This window comes from Pseudorca crassidens, chromosome 2 (genome assembly GCF_039906515.1).
Source record: "Pseudorca crassidens isolate mPseCra1 chromosome 2, mPseCra1.hap1, whole genome shotgun sequence".
Taxonomy (NCBI): Eukaryota; Metazoa; Chordata; class Mammalia; order Artiodactyla; family Delphinidae; genus Pseudorca; species Pseudorca crassidens.
Window position 1 is genome coordinate 23,110,167 of NC_090297.1, and position 20,101 is coordinate 23,130,267.

Below are 20,101 nucleotides of genomic sequence, written 5' to 3' on the forward strand. Positions count from 1 at the left end.
CAGTTTCCCCACTTGGCAGGTGGAGCTGATGAACCCTCCTCCACAGGGCACTTGCGGGGGTCACAGGAGGGGCTGTGGGAAGCTCTGAGCACGCTGCCTGCACACAGTAGCTGCTCAGATAAGTGGCTGTTGACTTGAATTGGGTGCCAGATGACTTGCTGAGCTGGGTGAGAGGTGATGGGGAGCCCTGGCCTCCAGCCCTCCCCGTCCCACCGCTGATGGTCTGCAGAGGCTCTGGGCACCACTGGGCAGTGGGAGAGTGGGTCTACATGGAGGCCGACCAGACGTGGAGACTCAGGGATGCGGGCAATAGACTTTCCTGCTCAAAGAGACAGCAGCACTTCGGAGGCAGCCCCAGCCATGGCTGATAGGAGGCCGGACAGCATTTAGAGAAACTGGGGCAGGTTAGAGATGGCCAGCAAGGTCAGCCCAGGCCTTCCAGCAACAAAACAGAGCAAGGGTGTGTCCTGCAGGCAGGCAGAGCTCCACCCGCTGTGGGGCCCGGGAGCCGGTGGTGAGGGGAGATCCTGACTCGGGGTGAAGAAGGGCATGCATAACATCTGAGAAGAGGGGCAGCGCCTGAGCCCAGAGCTCAGCTCAGGCCCTGGGAATGAGTGCAGCAGACCCTGCGGTACCCATCCATATCCCCTCTGCACCCACCGACGCGGGGACCGCTGATGGAATAACTGGGGGTGTTCAGTGTAGTGTAGGCTCCGGGAGATAGCAAGGATTCTATGAGAGGGGCTGCTTAGGACCCGGAGAGGAAACAGATCTCATCCTGGGAAGAAGCCATGGCAGAGTGAAAGGAGCAACTGGACTCAGAACAGCGAGATCTGGGTTCTGGGCCCAACTCAGTCTCCAGATCCCTGTGTGACCCGAGGCAAGTCCCATGACCTCTCTGCACATCTGCAGAACAAGGCGCTTCTAAGAGCCCTCCCAGAGCCTTGACTCTAAAGAGTTCTATGTGAATGCTCCCGTCCAACCCCCACCTTAAATACGACCCGTGGCTTCCCAGCTCAAACCCGCCTCCTGCCAGAAGGCCAGTCAGCACCAGGAACCCACAGGGTGAGTCAGCAGCCCTCACGGTCGCTGCGTGACGCAGGTCTGGCAGTGACAAGGCTGCTCGGTTCATTAAAATCTGGGGATAATGTGCCCTCGCCCTTGGAGATGCCATTACGGGGTGGTTTCTGCAGCTTCCTTCTTGGGAGGGAAGAGAACGGGGAGAAGGGGAAGCGGGAGATGAACCTGACTCACACCCCGGGGGAGAGGCTGACACGGCAAAGTTTTGTGCTGGTCTCAGCTTGGAGACTTAGATGCGGGAGGGGAGGCAGCCATTAGGCTCTTTCATCTCCTGTGACAGGAACCTCAGTGCGTAAACCTGGCTTGAGCTCAGAAGGGATTTATTGGTTTTATGCCACTGACAAGCTCAGGGATGGACCTTTAGCTCCACCTTGTTGCAGGGGCTCAAAGGATGCCGCCAGGATGTTCCCCATCTTTTAGCATCTCTCCCCCATGCAAGGCCATGCTCAGATCTCGCTTCTTGGAGGCCAGATGGGTTTCCATCCAGACTGGAGTCCAGCAGAGAAGAGAGAGCTTCCTCAACAACTAATCAAAAGTCCTGGGCCGATTCCCATTGGCTCCAAGGGTCACACACCTACCCCTGAACTGATCTGGGTCAGTGGGAAGGAATGTGGTGATTGGCTTAATCCAATCAAGAAAGATCCTGCAATCTGGAGGTGGGGTTGATCCAGCCTAAGCCTGGGATGGGCTGAGAGTAGGGGAGGGGGAAATTCTGGGGGAAATTACAGCTTTACTAGTAAAAGGGTGACAGGATACTGGATGGCAACAGCCTACAGATATGCTCCACTGGGTTAGGGTAGAGGGCAAGAATAGCTAATGTATAAAATCAAGAGGAATAGTGGGAGAAAAGCCTAATATCCTTGAAGCATGGCTGATCTTAATTCATCTTCCCGATAGTCTAATTAGAGTGTGAGTACTATTATCCTGAATCCAGAATCCTATATTTTAGTGTTGGAAGGATCTTCAAAAGCACCTGGTCTGACATCCTTATGTTTAGAGATGAGGCAACAGACCCAGAAACGTTAAGTGACTCCCTCAGGGTCACATGGTTCATTAGTAGAAGACTCAGGTCTTCCCAGACAGGTCGGTCCAGCCGGTGTCCATCTGCTCAGAGGTGCTGCTGAATTACAGTGAACGCTGTGCAAGGCAAGCCTGGCTCTCACGCAAACCAGGCAGGGCAGCCTACATGGGCTAGAGTCCATCCTGCCTTGGGTGAGTGGAAAAACGGGTCCCTCATCACCTCCCTGCCCCCACCCTCCCAGCATGGGCTGGTGTCTCAGTAGATACACCCAGCTGCGCCCTGCTGGAGACTCTCTCAGAGGATCCTGGGGCTCTTCACGTTTCACACTCCTGATCGGTAGCTGACCCCAACCTCTGCCACCTGACCATGCCTCCCTGCAGGTTTGTGAAAGCAGAAAAATTAACTCCGAGTATGAAAAATGGTGAGACTCTTCATGGTCATCTAACCCAAACCCTGCATTTTATAGGAGGCAAACTGAGGCCCAGAAGAGGGGGGGCATTCCAGTGCAGGCAGAGCGATCCAGGTAGAAGGGCTCCCGGCTCCCAGTCTGATGCTTTCCCACCACCCCACTGGCCTTGCTGGTTGCATGAGCCCTGAGCTGCCCTTCTTGTGGCCTCTGATGGGACTACCAACCAGCCACATATTTACACACGGACAACCTCTCTCCCTTAAACAGTATCACACTTTGCAAGGTGTGTTAAACATGAAACAAATGAGGGTCAGAAAGCAGTTGGGGGTTGTCCAAGGTCAGCTGCCCAGCAGTCAGAGGTCAGGGCTGCCCCCTGTGTCTCAGGACAGAAGCCTTTAAAGAGTTTGTGTCACTTACCCTCCTTGATCCCTGCAAGGCTGGAGTCCCTGTAACTGTTTCCCTGGTTATAGATGAAATAATGGGGCTCAGAGGGGCCCAGCCCTCTGGGCTCCCTCACACAGCTGGTCAGTGGTGAAGGGGGGGTGGGCCAGCGTGCCTGGAGTCCAGTCTGGTACCCTGTCACCCTGCACACTGTCACTTGTACAGTTGGGACTGGCCTTCCTGACAGTAACTGGAACCTGATCAGTGGAGCTCTAGACAAGTCAGGGGTTATTTTTCTCACTCAGTGAGGCGGGATTCACTCAGTGAATCATTGGGGTGGGAGGTGGTGAAAGCCCAGCAGCTCCAAGATACCATCTGGCCAGCTTCCTCCTGTATCTCCCCTCAGTGTCCTCAGGGTGTGCGGACGCCCTTGGGGTCACAGCGTGGCTGCTCCACCTGGGCCTCCTTTCAGGCTGGGCAGCCAGCGGTCCTCTGGGAGAAGCCAGAGGCCCCTGCCCTTCCAGGGAATTTCCCAGAATGCCCCACAGCCACCTCTGCCCCGTCTCATTGGCTGGAGCTGTGTCACGTGACAGCCTGCAGAAAGATGGGAAATGTAATGTTTTTAAGTAGGGGAAATTGTTGTCCTGGACAAAATAGGGGTCGTGTCAGGAGGAAAGAAGAGGAGGGTGACTATTGGTGGGCAGCCTGCCGTCTCTGCCCCAACATTTACAATCTCATTTTCATGTTTGCTACCTCCCTGGATCCACACAAGCATGTTTGTTGTGATCAGGCAGTGAGAGGCTGAGCCACTTGCCCGGGACCCCACAGGAGTGGCCTGAGGAACCAGGCTAGCGCCCGGCTCCCTGCAGCTCCCCAGATCTGCCCTCCTGCCCCGCGTTGTCTGCTCTCTCCTCTCTTGCCATCCCAGTTCTCCGCTTCTCCAGCTCCCCAGACCAGATGGGGTCAGCACATTCCTGCAGGCTGAAGATACAGACCAATTGTTTATCACTTACGGTTCTGACACAGACATACTTTCAGGCTGAACTACCTTAAGCAAATCTGCTATGGAAAGTCCAAACTCAGACCAATCCCCTGGTGTTAACACTCCCTCTCTCACATCCTGCTGGTGGGATATTCACTGGGGTAACCTTAGCGGAAGACAGCTGGGCAGTGTCTATCAAAATTCAAAATGCACATGTCCTTTGTCTCAGCAATTTAACTTCTAGGAGTTGATCATTCTGAAGTACGCTAGAGTACAAAGCTATGTAAGGATCTTCACTACAATGTTATTTGTAATAGCAGAGCTGGAGAAATCTAAACGTCTATCAGTAGGAGGTTGGTTCCTTAAGTCACGGCACATCCATGCCATTGAGTATGGAGCAGCCATTAAAATGATTGAATTTGGCCTCTATGATCTGACTTGGGAGAATGTCCATGATGTGTTTTTGTTTTGTTTTGTTTTGTTTTTTTGCTGTACGCGGGCCTCTCACTGTTGTGGCCTCTCCTGCTGCAGAGCACAGGCTCCGGACACGCAGGCTCAGCGGCCATAGCTCACGGGCCCAGCCGCTCCGCGGCATGTGGGATCTTCCTGGACCGGGGCACGGACCCGTGTCCCCTGCATCGGCAGGCGGACTCTCAACCACTGCGCCACCAGGGAAGCCCCATGATGTGTTTTTGAATAAAGAAAGTAGACTGATGAAAAAGACAAATAGCATTATAAAGATTCTAATAATCTTGGTTTGTATACAGATAAGTGAGTATCTGGAAGGATATGTGCCTGTGTGAGAGACTCTCAGGAAAATTCCTCATGCATTGAGGCCCTCTCATTACATGAACTCTATGTGCCTTATCCAAGCCATTTGTGCTGAGATCCCTTCCCTTTTTGCCTACATCAGTAATGTTCCCATCTCTTCTGGATCATTCCAATTAGTGTACAAACACACCATTAATTCTCTAATCCCCCCCAAATAAAAACAAGTCAATATCCAACCTCTTCTGCTACTTTTGTTTCCCTTTACAATAAAACAAAAGTCATGATTATTACTATCTTTAATTCCCCTCCTCCCAGTTTCTTTTCACTGCCCTCGAATTGGATTTCGTCCCTTCATACTCCACCATAACTGCTCTTGTCAAGGTCATCAATTACCTATGCACCGATAAATCCAATGGTCAACTTTCAATGACATTTGACCTATCAGTATTTGGAATAGTTGCTCATGGCTCTCAAACCTTCCCTCCTCTCCGCTCTGGGATCCCACCCTCTCTTGGTTTTCTCTGCTTCCCTGGTTACTCCTCCTCCATCTCCTTTGCTCGTTCTTTCTTGGCGTCTCAACCTGTAACCCTTGAGTTATTCTAGAGTTCTGCCGTTGGTTCTCTTCTCCTTATCCTCCCTCACCCCCTTGGGGACTTCACCAGACTTGTGGCCTTTACATGCCATTCATATGCTGATGGCTCTGAAATGTACCTCTCAACCTGGACCTCTCCCTGAGCTTTAGGCTTATACATCCAGGTGTCTATTCATTCCTCCCTCCCTCCCTTCCTGGCCTCCTGCCTCCCTTCTTCCCTTTCTTTCTTCCTACCTACCTCCTTCTTCTCCCTCTCTTTCTTTCTACCAAAAAATCATATATTACCTCTATAATTTGTGCACACAAGCTCATGCGTGTGTGTGAAACACCCTTACAAGCAAGAACTATTTTCAATAGAAAGCAATTCCACGCTTTACAAAAAAGATTTCCAGAGCCTTCCTTGAAATGCTACACTCTCCAGAGAGCTACAGAAAATGATTTTGATTTATAAACCCGTTTCTTTTATGCTCCAATGCACCCCTGAAAAACCTTCTCAATTTCTGTTTCAAGTTCTGTCCAATTCAACCAGTATTTTCCCATGTTCTTACTAAGAGCTGGGTGCTGTGCTTGGCACTGTGGGGGGACAGAGATCAATAAGATCCATGTTCCAAGGGAACCTGACACTGTCAACTCTCTTACAGAGAAGGCTTTTAAGAAGAACTTACCTGGGTAGCTGATGCCACAGGAAATGTAACAAAACCCTAAGCACCATAAGCAGATTGAACTGACAGCCCAGAATGAATAAATGCCCCTGGTTTCTGACAAAAATTCTTTCCTTGATTGGACTCTAGCCTGGTTCCTCTGAACCCTCCTTTTGACTAAGCCTAACCTTAGCTCTAAAGAACTGAACAAAACACTAACAGTTTCTAACAGCTCAAGGCCACATCCCTAGGATGTCCTTAGCCCCTCTTAAAGAGCCTGCCTGACAAAGCTCAAGGATGCCCAAAGAAGTTTTGTTTGTTCCAGCCAACACCTGAAGATATGGCTGCTGTCTCCCAACCTTCATGGGAGGGCAGGAGCCTAACTCAATGAGTGCCACTTAGCAAACCCAGATGGGTTTTACGTGGACCAACCTTCCTTCTCACTCTTTGTAATTTTTCACTTTCCTGACTCTGCTCAAGACCCTGCCATTGCCTCTCTTCCTGATCATTCTCCCTTTAAAGCACCCAATCACCTCTGCACAGATTGGGGTAGAGCTCAGCTCTTTCCCTTAGTGTCAGTAGTTATTGAATAAATTCTGTTTTCACTGCTGTAACTAATGTCTGGCTGTGTTTATCCTCAACATCTCTCAGGCTGGTGGGGTAGCTGGAAGGGGCATAACTATACACAGAAGTGTAGCTGGGGGATGGCAGGGGGAGTAGCTGCCAAAGTCACCTAGATTTTCTCCTATGTTTTCTTCTAGAAATTTTATAGTTTGCATTTTACATTTAGGTCTATGATCAATTTTGTGTTAATTTTTGTGAAAGATGTTAAGGTCTGTGCCTGGGTTCATTTGTTTTTGCAAATAGTTATACAATTATTCCAGCACCATTTGTTGCAAACACTATTATTTTTCCATTGACTTGCCACGCCCTTTTGTAAAAAATCAGTTGACTATTTTTATGTGGGTCTATTTTGGGGCTCTCTATTCTGTTCCACTGATCTAAGTGTCTAACTTTCATTGTCTTGAAAACTGTAGCTTTATAGTTAATCTTGAAATTGGATAATGTGAGTCTTCTAACTTTGTTCTTTTTCAGTATTATGTTTCCACATAAATCAGCTTGTTGATATCTACCAAATAACTTACTGGGATTTTGACTGGTATTGCATTGAGTCTATATGTCAAGTTGAAAAGAATTGATGTCTTAACAATATTGAACCTCAGTTCATAAATATGGACTGTCTCTTCTACTTAGACCTGCAAAAATTTATTTTATCTGTGTTTTTTAGTATATAGATCCTGAACATATTTTGTTATATACATATACCTAAGTTCTTTGGGTTTTTGGTGCTATTGTAAGTGGTATTTAAAAAATTCAAATTCCATTTGTTCATTGCTGGTATGTAGAAAAGCAATAGACTTTTGTATATTAACCTTGTATCCTGTGGCCTTGCTATACTTATTTTAGGTTTTTTTTTGAGAATTTTGGTGATTTTCTATAAAAAACCATGCCAACTATGAATGAAGACAGTGATATATACGCTTTTAATTTTTTTTTCATGTCTCATTGCACTAGCTAGGATTTCCAGTATGATGTTGAATAGGAGTGATAAGAAAGAAGATATCCTTACTTTATTCTTGATCTTAATCTCACCATTAAGTATTGATATGATGTTGGCTGTAGGTTTTTTGTAGATGTTCTTTATTGTGTTGAAGAAGTTTTCCTCTATTCCTAGTTTGCTGAGAGGTTTCTGTTTTGTTTTTTTTTTTTTTTTTGAATGATGATGAATAGGCATTAGATTTTGTTAAATGCTTTTACTGCATCAATTGATATGATTTTTCTTCTTTAGCCTTTTGCTATGGTGGATTACACTGACTGATTTTCAAATGTTGAACTATCCTTGCATTTTCAAATGTTAACAGTTCTTGACAATACAGAGTCTTCTAGCCCATAAACCTGGAATAAAATCTACTTGGTTGACATATTCATCCTTGTTATACGTTGTCAGATTTGATTCGCTAATACTTTCTTGATAATTTTTGTGTCTGTTCGTAAGAGATATTGATCTTTACTTTTCTTTTGTTATAATGTCTTTTTTTTAAGGTATTGTGATACTATTGACTTCATAGGATGAATTAAGATGTGTTCCCTCTGTTTCTATTTTTTGGAAAAGATTGTAGAGAATTGGTAATATTTCTTCCTTAAATGTTTGGTAGAATTCACCAGCAAAACCATCTGGGCCTGTTGTTTGCTTTTTTTGGAAGACTTTAAAAGAATTATTGATTTGATTTCTTTAATAGCTGAAGGGCTATGCAGGTTATCTATTTGCCTTTCTGTGAGTGTTGGTAGTTTGTGTCTTTCAAGGAGCTGGTCCATTTCAGCTAAGTTATCAAATTTGTGTGCATAAAGTTGTTCCCTTAGTATCTTTTTGATGTCCATGGGATCAGTACTGATGACCGTTTTTTCATTTCTGATATTGGTAATTTGTACATTCTCTCCTGTTTTCTTGTTCAGCCTGGCTAGAGAAGAGAAAAAGCTCCTTAAATGATGAAACCATAAACTTCAAGTTCAGGTTTTACTAGTTTTTTGTAGATTTTTTTGCTCTCTGGCACATGAAATGTTTCAGGAACATAATAATTGCATAATGTATTGAGTTGTTATATCTCAAAATGACAGAAGTTTTGAATACTACAACCCCCTGATCTTAAGAAGTTTAGAATTTTAACTTTCAGCAAGTCATTAACAATTAACTCAGCATCTACTATGTGGCAGGCACTGTGCTGGGCCCTGGGATACAATGGTGAGCAAATTAGACATGTTTCCTATCTTCATGGTGACTGGTCTAACGTGAATCATGATATCACAAATAAATAAAAAGTTGCTACTGTGGTAAATTATATAGGGAGAAAGGGTCTATGATACCAATTCATAGAGGAATTTGACCAAGCTCAGGAAATCAAGGAAGGCTTCCCCAAGGAAGAGACAATGGAGCTGAGGTCTCAAGATTGAGTAGAAGGTACCTAGGCAGAAAGTGAAATGTGTTTCTGGTAGGGGTGACAGCACATGCAGGGGCCCTGAGGTGGGAAGGACTACATCAATATTAAGTCTTGAAAGAAGGCCAGTGTATTTGGGGAGGACATAAGGCATGGAAGAGTGTTGGGAACTGATGCTAGAGAGGGCAAGACCTGGCCAGGATGGAGTTGGGCCTTTATTCTAAGAGTTGTGGGAGTTGTTCCTGCTAAGACTGGTCCAAAACACTAAGACCACTCTCCAGCTCCCTCTTCTTTTCTCAGAAGGAAATGGGAGCTGGCAGAGAACTGTGTTCATCACCTATTGTCTTCCTCATTTAGCCAGCTCTGTGGGGCATTCCCATGTAGTTGTTTCTTTTAAATAGTTTTATTGACATATAAGTTATAATAAAATTCACCCATTTTAAGAATATGATTCAGTGATTTTTAGTAAACTTCAAGAGTTGTGGAGAAAGTGGACATCCAACTTGTATTGGAACTTTCGTATCACATATGACAAAGGAACAATTTCAAAGTGGGTGATGTGGAGAGGGGCAAGACGATTTTTCAGCAGTGTTTCCAGTGCCCTACCGTGGAAAAGGGAGGCAAGCACAAGACTGGACCAAACCTCCATGCTCTATTTGGGCAAAAAACAGTTCAGGACCCTGGATTCTCTTACGCAGATGTCATCAAGAACAAAGGCATGGGGCTTCCCTGGTGGCGCAGTGGTTGAGAGTCCGCCTGCCGATGCAGGGGACGCGGGTTCGTGCCCCGGTCCGGGAAGATCCCACATGCCACGGAGTGGCTGAGCCCGTGAGCCGCGGCCTCTGGGCCTGCGCGTCCGGAGCCTGTGCTCCGCAACGGGAGAGGCCACAGCAGTAGGAGGCCCACATACCGCAAAAAAAAAAAAAAAAGAGAAATCTGTTGAGGTTCTGATTTAAACATTGCTAAAGTAAGCAGAATCGTGTGTGTCTCCTGCCTTTCCTGTGAAAATTGTAATTCAGAGTAAACAAACAGCTGAACAGAGGTTTCTTCCTTGTAGAAGAGTTACAACCAACAAATAAAGAAGAAATTATCAAAAAAAAAAAAAAAAAGAACAAAGGTATCACTGGGGAGTATTTGGAGAATCCTAAGTAGTACATCCCTGGAACAAAAGTAATCTTCACTGGCATTAAGAAGGCAGAAAGCGTAGACTTAGTAACTTCTCTCAGAAAAGCTACTAATGAGTAATAGACGGCTACTGCCCTATTTATTACGGCACAGAAATGTCTATGACCTTTTTATGCATACCGTATCTAAACTGATCTCATATACCAGAATTCAGATGATGAATGGCTGCTAGAATATTTCTGTTGGACAGTCCTGATTTAAATAGGATTGGCTTGTGGCTAAACGATGATCAGCTTTTTGAGTTTTGATAGTAATTCTGGTTCAGCAAGGGCTGTCACTGTTTTCCCCTTCTAAAGATATGATTGAATTTGATTAGTAATGTTCAACTTTTCACAGAGATGGTGAATGCCATCTCAAAACCTATAGGAGTTTGGTTTTATAGGTAGATCTATACAACAGGTTATATTAACATATTTAAGTACTGAGGAGATTCCTTTATTGTTTCATAAAACAGAGCAAGACTCACCTGTGTGTTTCAAGTTGTGTTTACCAGCCTGTGAAGGCAAGGGTTGAAGATAAGCTGGCAATGTCTACTTTATCTTTTTGGTCTTAACTATGCCTATTTAATTAAAATTCCCTGTATCTAAAATGTTGCCTTTTATTTAATGAAAGGCATTTTAGTGTAGTTTATGTATAATATCAAAGAATGTCGAACACATACACACACACACAAACAAGAGTTGTGTAACCATCACCGAAATCCAGTTATTGAACATTTCTATCACCCCCAAAGTTCCCTTGTGTTTGCTTGCAGTTAATCCCCACCTTCCCCTCCCCTCCAAACACACATAATGTCCCAGGCATTCGAGGTCTGATTTCTGTCTCTGTAAGTTTGCCTTTTGTGGACTCTTCATATAAAGGGAATCTTACTGTATGTAGTCTTTTGCATCTGGCTTCTTTGCATAACATATTTGAGGTCATTCATGTGCAGTACGTGTCAGTAATTCTTCCTTTTTATTGCTGAGTGGTATCCACTGGATGGATACCACATTTATGTATCCACTCAAATCTGATGGACGTTTGGGCTGTTCTGCATTTTGGTTGTCATGAATAATGCTGCTGTGAACGTCTGCATATGAATCTTTTTGTGAACATAGGTTTTTTATTTCTTTTAGGGAGATTCCTGGGAATGGAATTGCTGGGTATTATGGTAATTATACTATTTTACATTCCTACCTGCAGTATAAGAGAGTTTCTATTTCTCTACTTCTTTAACGACACTTGATGGTGTCCTTTTAAAAAATATAGTTATTCAAGTGGGTGTGAATTGGTATCTCACTGCTGGTTTTAGTTTGCATTTACCTAATGACTAATCTCATTAGTTGAATATGTTAAGTATGTTTTTTTGAGCTAATTAGCCATCCATATATTTTCTTTGGTGAAATGTCTACACAAGTCTTTAGCCTATTTTTAAATTGAGTTGTTTGTCTTCTTATTATTGAATTATAAGTGTTCTTGATATATTTTGGATACAATACCTTAATCAGTATGTGATTAACAAATATTTCCTCCCAGTCTGTGGGTTTGTCTTTTCATTTTCTTAATGGTGTCCTTTGAAACAAATTTTTAAAATTTTGATAAAGTAAATTTGCTGATTTTTTTTTCTTTTGTGGATCTTCTTTTTGGTCTCTTCCAAAAGGGGAAAAATTCTTCGCCTAACACACATCATGAAGATGTATTCCTTTGTTTTCTTCTGGGAGTTTTATCTCTTATATTTAAGTCTTTAATCCATTTGGGGTTAATTTTTGTGTATGGAATGAGGTGAGGGTTTAAGTTCACGTGGGTAGCCAACTGCCCCAGCATCATTAGTTGACAGTTTTGAACAAATGGTCAAACGTGCCTTGACAATTCAACAAGACATTGAATTGTCTTTGGATCTTAGTTAAAAAACAATTCACCATAAATTTAATGGCTTACTAGGGCTTCCCTGGTGGCGCAGTGGTTGAGAGTCCGCCTGCTGATGCGGGGGACACGGGTTCGTGCCCCGGTCCGGGAAGATCCCTCATGCCGTGGAGCGGCTGGGCCCGTGAGCCATGGCCGCTGAGCCTGCGCGTCCGGAGCCTGTGCTCCTCAACGGGAGAGGCCACAACAGTGAGAGGTCCGCGTACCGAAAAAAAAAAAAATTTAATGACTTACTTTAGGACTCAGTTTCTTTTCTTTGATCTATATGCCTATCTTGCACCAATGCCACACTATCTTGATTACTATGGCTTTATAATATGTTTCAAGATCAGGTAGTATCAGTCCTCCAACTTCGTTCTTTTTCCAAATAGTTTGGTCTATTCTCTGTCCTTAGAATTTCCATATAAATTTTAGAGTCAGTTTGTCAATTTCTATAAAAAAGCTTGCTGAGATTTTTATAAGGATTGCATTTAATATGTAGATCCATTTGGGGAGAATTGCCAACTTGACAATATGGAGTCTTATAGCCCATGAACATGAAATATCTCTCCATTTATTTAGACGTTCTTTAATTGATCTCAGCCATGTTTCATAGTGTTCAGTGCACAATCTTGCCCTTCATTTGTTAAATGTATTCCTAAGTATTTTCTTATTTATGATGTTATTGTGAATGGCCGTATGTTCATGTTTTATTTTTACCAGTCTGGCTGTTAATTCTTTCTCTCAGTTTCTTTTTCCTGGAAATGACCTCATTCTAAGACCGGGCAGAATCAGGAAATCAGGAGGGCTTCACTTTGGCATGTTCTGTGCCCCCAGCCTGCCTTCAGAAGACCCAGGTTTCCCCAAGCCCAGACACCAGCTGATTGCAGCTCAGAGTACAGTTAACCTTGGAGGCCCCAGATAGATGACAAGGCTGTCCTGTCAGACAAGAGAGTTTAGAAAGGTGGGAGCCACAGGGAGGGGATCTCGAGGGTGTGCCCTTCACAGGGGCCTTTGGGATGCAGCAGATCCCATATGTGGGTCCCAGGAACCATGAGCAGGGCTGCAGGCTGGGATGGTGGCCTGGGCGGGGAGAGGGGTGTGGTGTGGGAGGGCAGGGGGTGGGGTTGGCCACAGAAAAGGGCAGTGGCTGAGGCATGGGCAGCTCTGGGCAGTGGGAGGAGGACGCTGTCCTGACAGGACTGCTCACCCACGTGCACAAATGCCCACCCTGCGCCAGGCGCTGAGCTTGTGGGCTAGCCTGGAGCTGGGCTAGAGCTACTCAGAACCTTGGGGCGACATCAGGCCTGGAGCACAAGCAGGGGTGGGTCCCAGGATGGGGAGACAGGGCAGCCAGAGGGAGGACCTGAGAGGGGCTGAGGGGGAGCTCAATACCTGTCAGACCAGTGATGGGGATCAACTAGTGAGTGCCTACTGTGTGCTTCACACAATGCTATGCTTCTCATTTAACTCTATGAGGATGGAACTGTTATTGCCTTTATTTTACAGATGAGGAAACTGAGGCTCTGAGAGGTGACATAACTGTCTGCCAGGCACCAGCCTCTCTAGCCTCATCTCTCACCTCTGCTCCACCCCTTAAAGTTACAGCCCATCCTCCAGCCATTCCAGACCGTGTGCTCCTCCTTGAACAGGCCAAATGCTTCCCAGCCTCTGAACTTCTGCACATGCTGTTCCCTCTGTCTGGTGTGCCCTTCCCACCATGACATCCCAACAAACTCCGCCTCCCCCCCCCCAGTTCAATGTCACTCTGTGAAGCTTGCCCGACCTCCCCAGGCAGATTCACACAAGCCCTGCTCGGAGCTCCCCCAGATCCCACACATCCCTGCAGCCAGCCCTTCCAACCGCACCAGACTCTCCTGCTCCTGTATTCCTCACCCACCAGGCTTAGAGCTCCCGGAGGACCAGGGTATGGCTTATAAAGTGTTAAATAAGTGCTTCTGGGCGCCTGAATGAACGAATGAGTGATCAGGTGAGTGAAGGCTTTGGACCATGGAAAAGTGAAGAGACCCCGGCGGTCATGTCTTGTTCTCCTGAAGGGTTGACATCAAAGGTCACCAACCCCTCGTTGACTCAAACAGGGGTTTCAGGGACTGGAAATGGCATGAGAAGGTCTGCAGTCCATGTCCCTGCCTCTAGGCTGCAAGCCAGTGTCTTTCTTATTTGATGGATGAATCAGAGAGGTCACCCTCCCTGTCCAGTGTCACAGGCAGCACACTGCCAAGAGCCCTGATTTGCGACAGGCACATCCAGCATCCGCCACAGTCATCAGAGCGGCCTGGCAGCCCCAGGCATTGTGCGCTCAGCACCTGCCCAGCCCTGTGCGGTGGGAGCCGTGAGTATCATCTAATTCAGCTCTCACTGCACATCAGTGGGGTGTGTACTACACCCTCATTTTATCTATGTTTCGTTGTGCTTAGTTTTCTCCATACAAAAGGAATATATGCTCATCTTAAAAACTCTTTTTTTTTTTTTTTTTTTTTTTTGCGGTACACGGGCCTCTCACTGTTGTGGCCTCTCCCATTGCGGAGCACAGTCTCCAGACACGCAGGCTCAGCGTCCATGGCTCACGGGCCCAGCCGCTCTGCGGCATGTGGGATCTTCCCGGACCGGGGCACGAACCCGTGTCCCCTGCATCGGCAGGCGGACTCCCAACCACTGCGCCACCAGGGAAGCCCTTAAAAACTCTTTTAAGCAATAAAGAAGATGAGAGCCCTCATCAGCACATGCTGTGATTCCCATTCCACAGATGAGGAAACTGAGGTGCTTTCTATACAACACCTTATTCCCCTATGATCACGCAGCTGGGCTCTCTGTCTGCCTGGTGTGACAGCGGCAGCTCAGTGACTCACGGGGAAACCACGGCCCTCCACGGCGGAGGGCTTGGGCAGTTGGCAACAACTGGCTCATTTGTAGTGATTTTTCTTCAGGGTTGGTGCTGGCAAATCGATATTCACTTGTGCCACCCATTATGGTGCCTGCCTCCCCACTCAGGGATGGCAGAGAAGAGCAATAATCTTGACAAAATGTAAACAGCATGGTTTCAAGTGAGCTGGAGAGGAGTCTTTGTACATTAGGCTCCCAGGGAGTCCATAAACCTGAGGCTGATGAATTACCTGGGCAGGTGCCTCTGCCACCGGCATCCTCGCAGAGGACCAGAAAGTGGGATAATTACTTTTCTGACACTGGTTGTCTAGAGCGAGCGGGTCCATTTTTCTCTTTTATTACCATTGAATTTCAGGAAAGTGTCTGCTGAGCCCCCCAGCCCTGCCCCCCTTTTCTTAATGTTGGATTTATTTGATGACTCCACTAGGCCTGGTGGTGGGGGCCAGAGCGAGCCCTGCAGTGAGGAGAACACTCGGCCCCTGAGCCCGCCTGCCCGAGGCTTCCATCAGCGGGTGCGATGGGTGTGTGGCTGGACATCCGCCCATTCGTAACCATCGTCCCCATCAGTGGGGCTGTAAATTTTCCTTCCTTCCCTTTCCCTTGCTCTGTGGGCTGACTGTGCCCAAGTCAAGGCGGCAGTAATGGGCTGAGGCAAAGGTTTTCTTAGCCTTGGGAGATGTGGTCTGAGCAGACACAGATAAAGCCGAAATCTGAGGTTCAGTTATTAAAGGAAGATGGGAGAACCTGCTGGGGGGCACTGGCAGGCCCGTCCCACTCAGGCACGTCGATGGGGGGTGTTTCTGGGAGTTGGGGTGGAGCTGGTAGCGGGAGAGGAAGGAGCTGGGTCCATTCTGTCCTCTCCACCTTCTTTCCCTCCCCCAAGACCTGCTTTCCACTCCATGTTTCTCAAACTTGACACTGATGCATAGTTCTTTTGTTGCCTTAATTTGGATCTCTCAAAGCGCCTTCTGGATCATCGCTTAGCTCTGGGATCCCTCAAACTAGGGAGACCCCCCTGAGCATTTGGATAATTAGGTAACGTTTCCATTGACAGAGCCTTATACAGCTATGGTAACCACTGCTGAAACTCCTTGTTTATTCACGCACTCACTCACTCACTCACTCACTCAGTATTTACTGGCTACTTGCTCTGTGACAGGATCTGTGCTAGGGGTTGGGGATACAAGAGAGAGAAGAATCAGATATGGTTCCTGCCCTCCTGGAGCTTAGACTACAGTGGGAGCAGACAGTATAAAAAGTAAATCATCTATGTACAGTTAGAGCTCTAGTAAAGGGTCAGGGAAGGCTGTCTTGAGCAAGTGATGAACGCGAGTTTCTCAGGTAAGTGGGAAGAAAAAGTCATTCTAGGCAAAAAGAACAGCATGTGCAAAGGCTCTAGGGTGGGCAGGTTAGCAGATAAAGTGAGGGGAGCGGGGTAAGGTGGGGCTGGGGCAACATTGGCCCAGGCTGTCTCTCCAGTCAGGGCTGCAGGAAGCCTTTGGAGGCATTTGAACAGGGACGAGTGAGCCTTAGTCAGGCAGTCTCCTAAAACATCCTCCACTTCCGGAGAGAGCTGAGGCCACTGCGATTCTTTTGCTGTCTTCAACCAACTGTGTTCCCACACATCTGGATTCGCTTATGTCAGAGCCAGATTCACTGCCGTCTGTGGGGGAAAGAAAGAATCCAGAGCAGAACACTGGCTGCGGTGACGCCCCTGGTTCCCGCCGCTGGTGTTGAGTCCCGGACAGACCTTGCCTGCGAACGCCCTTTTCTTGGCGGCTGCAGTGACCACGTGCCTGGATGGAAATAGTCCCCATTAGCCCTTGTTGACCCCACTCTTGTCTAATAACCAAGTGTAAAGGCTTCTCTGGATTAAACTTGGCCCTTTGAGCCTCAGCATAAACAGGGAAAGATCAATCCTTTCAGGACACAGAGAGCCAAAGCACTTCCTATTTGGGGAAACCGCTCAACCCATTCCAGGAAGGCCTGAGTGGGTGATCTTGGGAGCAGCATTAACTCTGTCTCCCTTGCCTGTTCCCTTGTGTTCCCATGCTCTCTCGAATAGAGGGAAGGGGTGGGCTTACAGCTGGCTAGGGGCTTGGGTAGAAGTTTAGTCCACCTCACCTGTACCATGGCCTGTGGTCAGTGACCATGAATGATGTAATATTAATAGTTGGGGTAATGAGGGCATCACCATCTCCCCCTTCCAATTTTCCTACTGACTCTTAAAGTAGGAGCCGCCGCACTCTTATCCAAAAGCATTTGCCTCAGTTTCCACCTCTCACTTTCTCTTATTTAAGGGAGAAGCAGGGGCTTGTCTGCTGAGTGCATTCAATTGGCATTGTCATTCTGTAATCCACACAATTAGATTGAACCTATCTAACTGGACCAGCAATATTGGCCCAGTTGAGGACCATGGTGCAGGGAAATGCTCCCTATTTGTCACCAAAGTGGGTCCACTCCCAGGCTCTGCCCCTCACTAGCTGAGTCACCTTAGGTGACCTCAGCTCTCTGAGCATCACCTGTAAAGGGTGAGTGGGGTTGTCCAGAGCAAAATGTGCTTGGAGAGCTGTGAAAGGGAATGCAGACAGCAGGGGGCATTGGCGCAAGAGGTCAGAATTACCCCGGTGTCTCTGTCTCCTGGCTCTGTGTCTACTTCATTGATAATCACTTCTAACAGTCATGTCAGCCCTTTGCATTATCGTGAAACTTGTGTCTATAATATTGTTCAGACTCCAAATCAATAAAACCCCAATCAAAGTGGCTTGTATCATAACGACATACATTATTTCTCGTGAAAAGAATCCAGGGGTGGATGAGGTTACAGATTTGGTTGAATTGACAGCCCGAGGGCTATTCTAAGATTTTAGGAGAGTTCAGAAAGGGACACCAGCAAGGTTTCAGCAGGATCCAAGGGAGGGGAAAGGGGGCAAGTGAACTATTTCTCGAGCACTCATGTTGCAGGATCTTCTGCGTCGATGAGCCTCAGTCCCCATGTGCACAGTCGGACAGTAGCTGCCCCCACCTCACAGGTTGTCATGAGATTCCATGAGATGGTCCGAGTGAATCCCTTTGTGTGGCGCCTGGTAGGTGGTGAGCACTCAGTAAAGAGCTCTTGTCGCCGGCGCTGTTGCCGTGGTTGATGCTGTGTGAAGGCTGTCGGGTGGGTGATTCCGCTTGTTCTGTGTCGTCCCTGGATGTGGAGCTGGGACCTTCAAGAGGAACCACCAGGTGGCAGAGTTCAGCTCAGGAGAAGGGACCTTCTGATCAGGTGAGCTGCTCAGCACAGGGCAGCGGACAGCGCCCCTCCCCAGAGGTCAGGCACAGCCAGGTCAGGCCTGGAGGGAGACCCTGTGGCAGGGACTCAGGCCACCCTGCCTCCAGTGCTTCTAGCTTGGGTTGGGGGCGTTCTGGGGGATAAACCAGTGATGGAGGCAGACAGCACAGTTACAGCTTCTGAGCACACATGAGACATGAAAATAGCCTCTCTGGGTTCAGCTGGACTCCTCGCCCAGCTGGCACCCTGTGGCTCCTGGCCTCAGGCCTCAGCAAAGCCACTGGGCCATAGGATCAATTCTCCCTTCGTTGACACAGCCCTTGCTGCCACTCAGTGCGCGGGGGGAGGGGGAGAGCCCAGTTTGCCCTGGACAGTGCTCTGCAAACCAGCCAGCTCTGGCCCTGTTGAATCCTGACCCTGTCTCTTCCAATCACTTAACCTCTCTGAGCCTCAGTCTCCCTTTCTGTAAAATGGGAACTAAATCCACTTCATACTTCTGTTGGGCCTTAAATGAGTTCACATATATGAAGCGAGTTCGTCAACAGGTGTGTTTTGAGTGACAACTATATGCCAGGCACTGAGGTAAACTCTCTAGGGACATAGAATGGGGACATAATGGTGGAGACCTCATAGGTTGCAGTGAGGTTTGGCTGAATCACTAGATGTAAAGCATTTAGCACGGTGTCTGCCCCCCAGGCCCAAAGGCACAGAGAGAGTGGCACTTAGGGCTTGGGGCAGTACTCCTTGGACATAGTTCCCCAGGGAAGTTTTTAAGAAACTGCAGATTCAGGCCCCCTAGCACCAGAGATGCTGATGCAGCAGCTGTGGATGGGGTCCAGGAACCTGCATCTTTAATGAGCTTCCCAGAGGAGGCTGATGAAGGGGTTCCTTAGTCTGGGGTATGGGAATCAGCACAACAGGGACGTAGAGATGAATGACGGGGCACAGGGGCTAGAGGGGCGATGCCCACTTGTAAAGAGCTTCAGTGCGAGGCTGAGCAAGCCACCAGCTCTGGAGCCAGGAGGCCTGGCTTCAAGCCCCAGCTCTACCACTCTCCTGCTGCGTGACTTGGGCATATCCCTCCGACCTCAGTTTCCTCATCTGCAAAATGGGGCCACTGTTTGCTATGAGGCTTAGATGGGCTGCCCTACATGAAGAAATAGCCCAGGGTGATTCCTGCAGGGCTGTGAGTCTCCTGTCCTCACCTTCTCCCAATCCACCTCTGAACGACCCCACAGACTTGCCACCATCTGTCCTGCACAGGGATGGTCAGCTCCTGAGAGGCAGGAGGGGGCTGCCCTCATCCCTGGGCCCTGAACCTCTGCCCAGGAGGAAGGAAAGCTGCCTGCCAGGTGGCAAGGTCAGGGGTGAGCACTGGGCCCTGGAGCCCCCCTCTGGCCCGGCTCCTGCAGGAAAGTGGTGAACCTGTAACTCATGCCTGTGCAGATGGAGTATCTGAATGCCTCCCGGGCTCCCGCGGCGTAGCTAAACCCAGAGCCTCTTCTTCCTCTGCACAGTACTTGGCCTGCCCATGGCCTTTGACCTTCTGACCCCGGAAGGAGGTTGGAGGCCATTGTGGCTGCTGGAGGTGGGTGGGGAGGGAGGAGTCCTTATGTGACCTCCCCAGGGTCACTCAGCAAGTCAGTGCCAGTGGGGCTCCCAGCTCCTTCCAGGCTCCCCATCGTCAGCGCCAGACCCTCTTCTCTGGGCTGTGTCCAGAGCAGACAAGCTTTACTGTGACCACAGTTACTGTTGGCATCTTTCCACTGGGGCTCCATGCTCTCTCATCTCCATTGTCTCAATTAGCATCAGGGCTGCTTTTATTAGGAGATCTCCTTTCAGGAGTGACATAAAACATTTCCTGAAAGGAAGTACAGTTTCCATTTTCTCCCCCTCTTACCCATCATAAGGCATTTCCATTTCAGTTGAGTCTGTTTTCTTTTTGTGCATCACATTTCAGAATCTGCAGCGTTAAAGACCAGCT

At 47.8% G+C, this 20,101-nt stretch overlaps 1 protein-coding gene and 1 pseudogene across 1 annotated transcript in view; one reads left to right on the plus strand and one right to left on the minus strand.

Annotated features, from left to right (window-relative positions):
* LOC137208739 (receptor-type tyrosine-protein phosphatase U-like) overlaps window positions 1-20,101 on the minus strand; it is a 274,206-nt gene that overhangs the window by 95,574 nt on the left and 158,531 nt on the right. The gene's annotated exons all lie outside the window — the stretch shown is intronic.
* On the plus strand, window positions 412-10,115 carry LOC137212381 (cytochrome c-like; annotated as a pseudogene).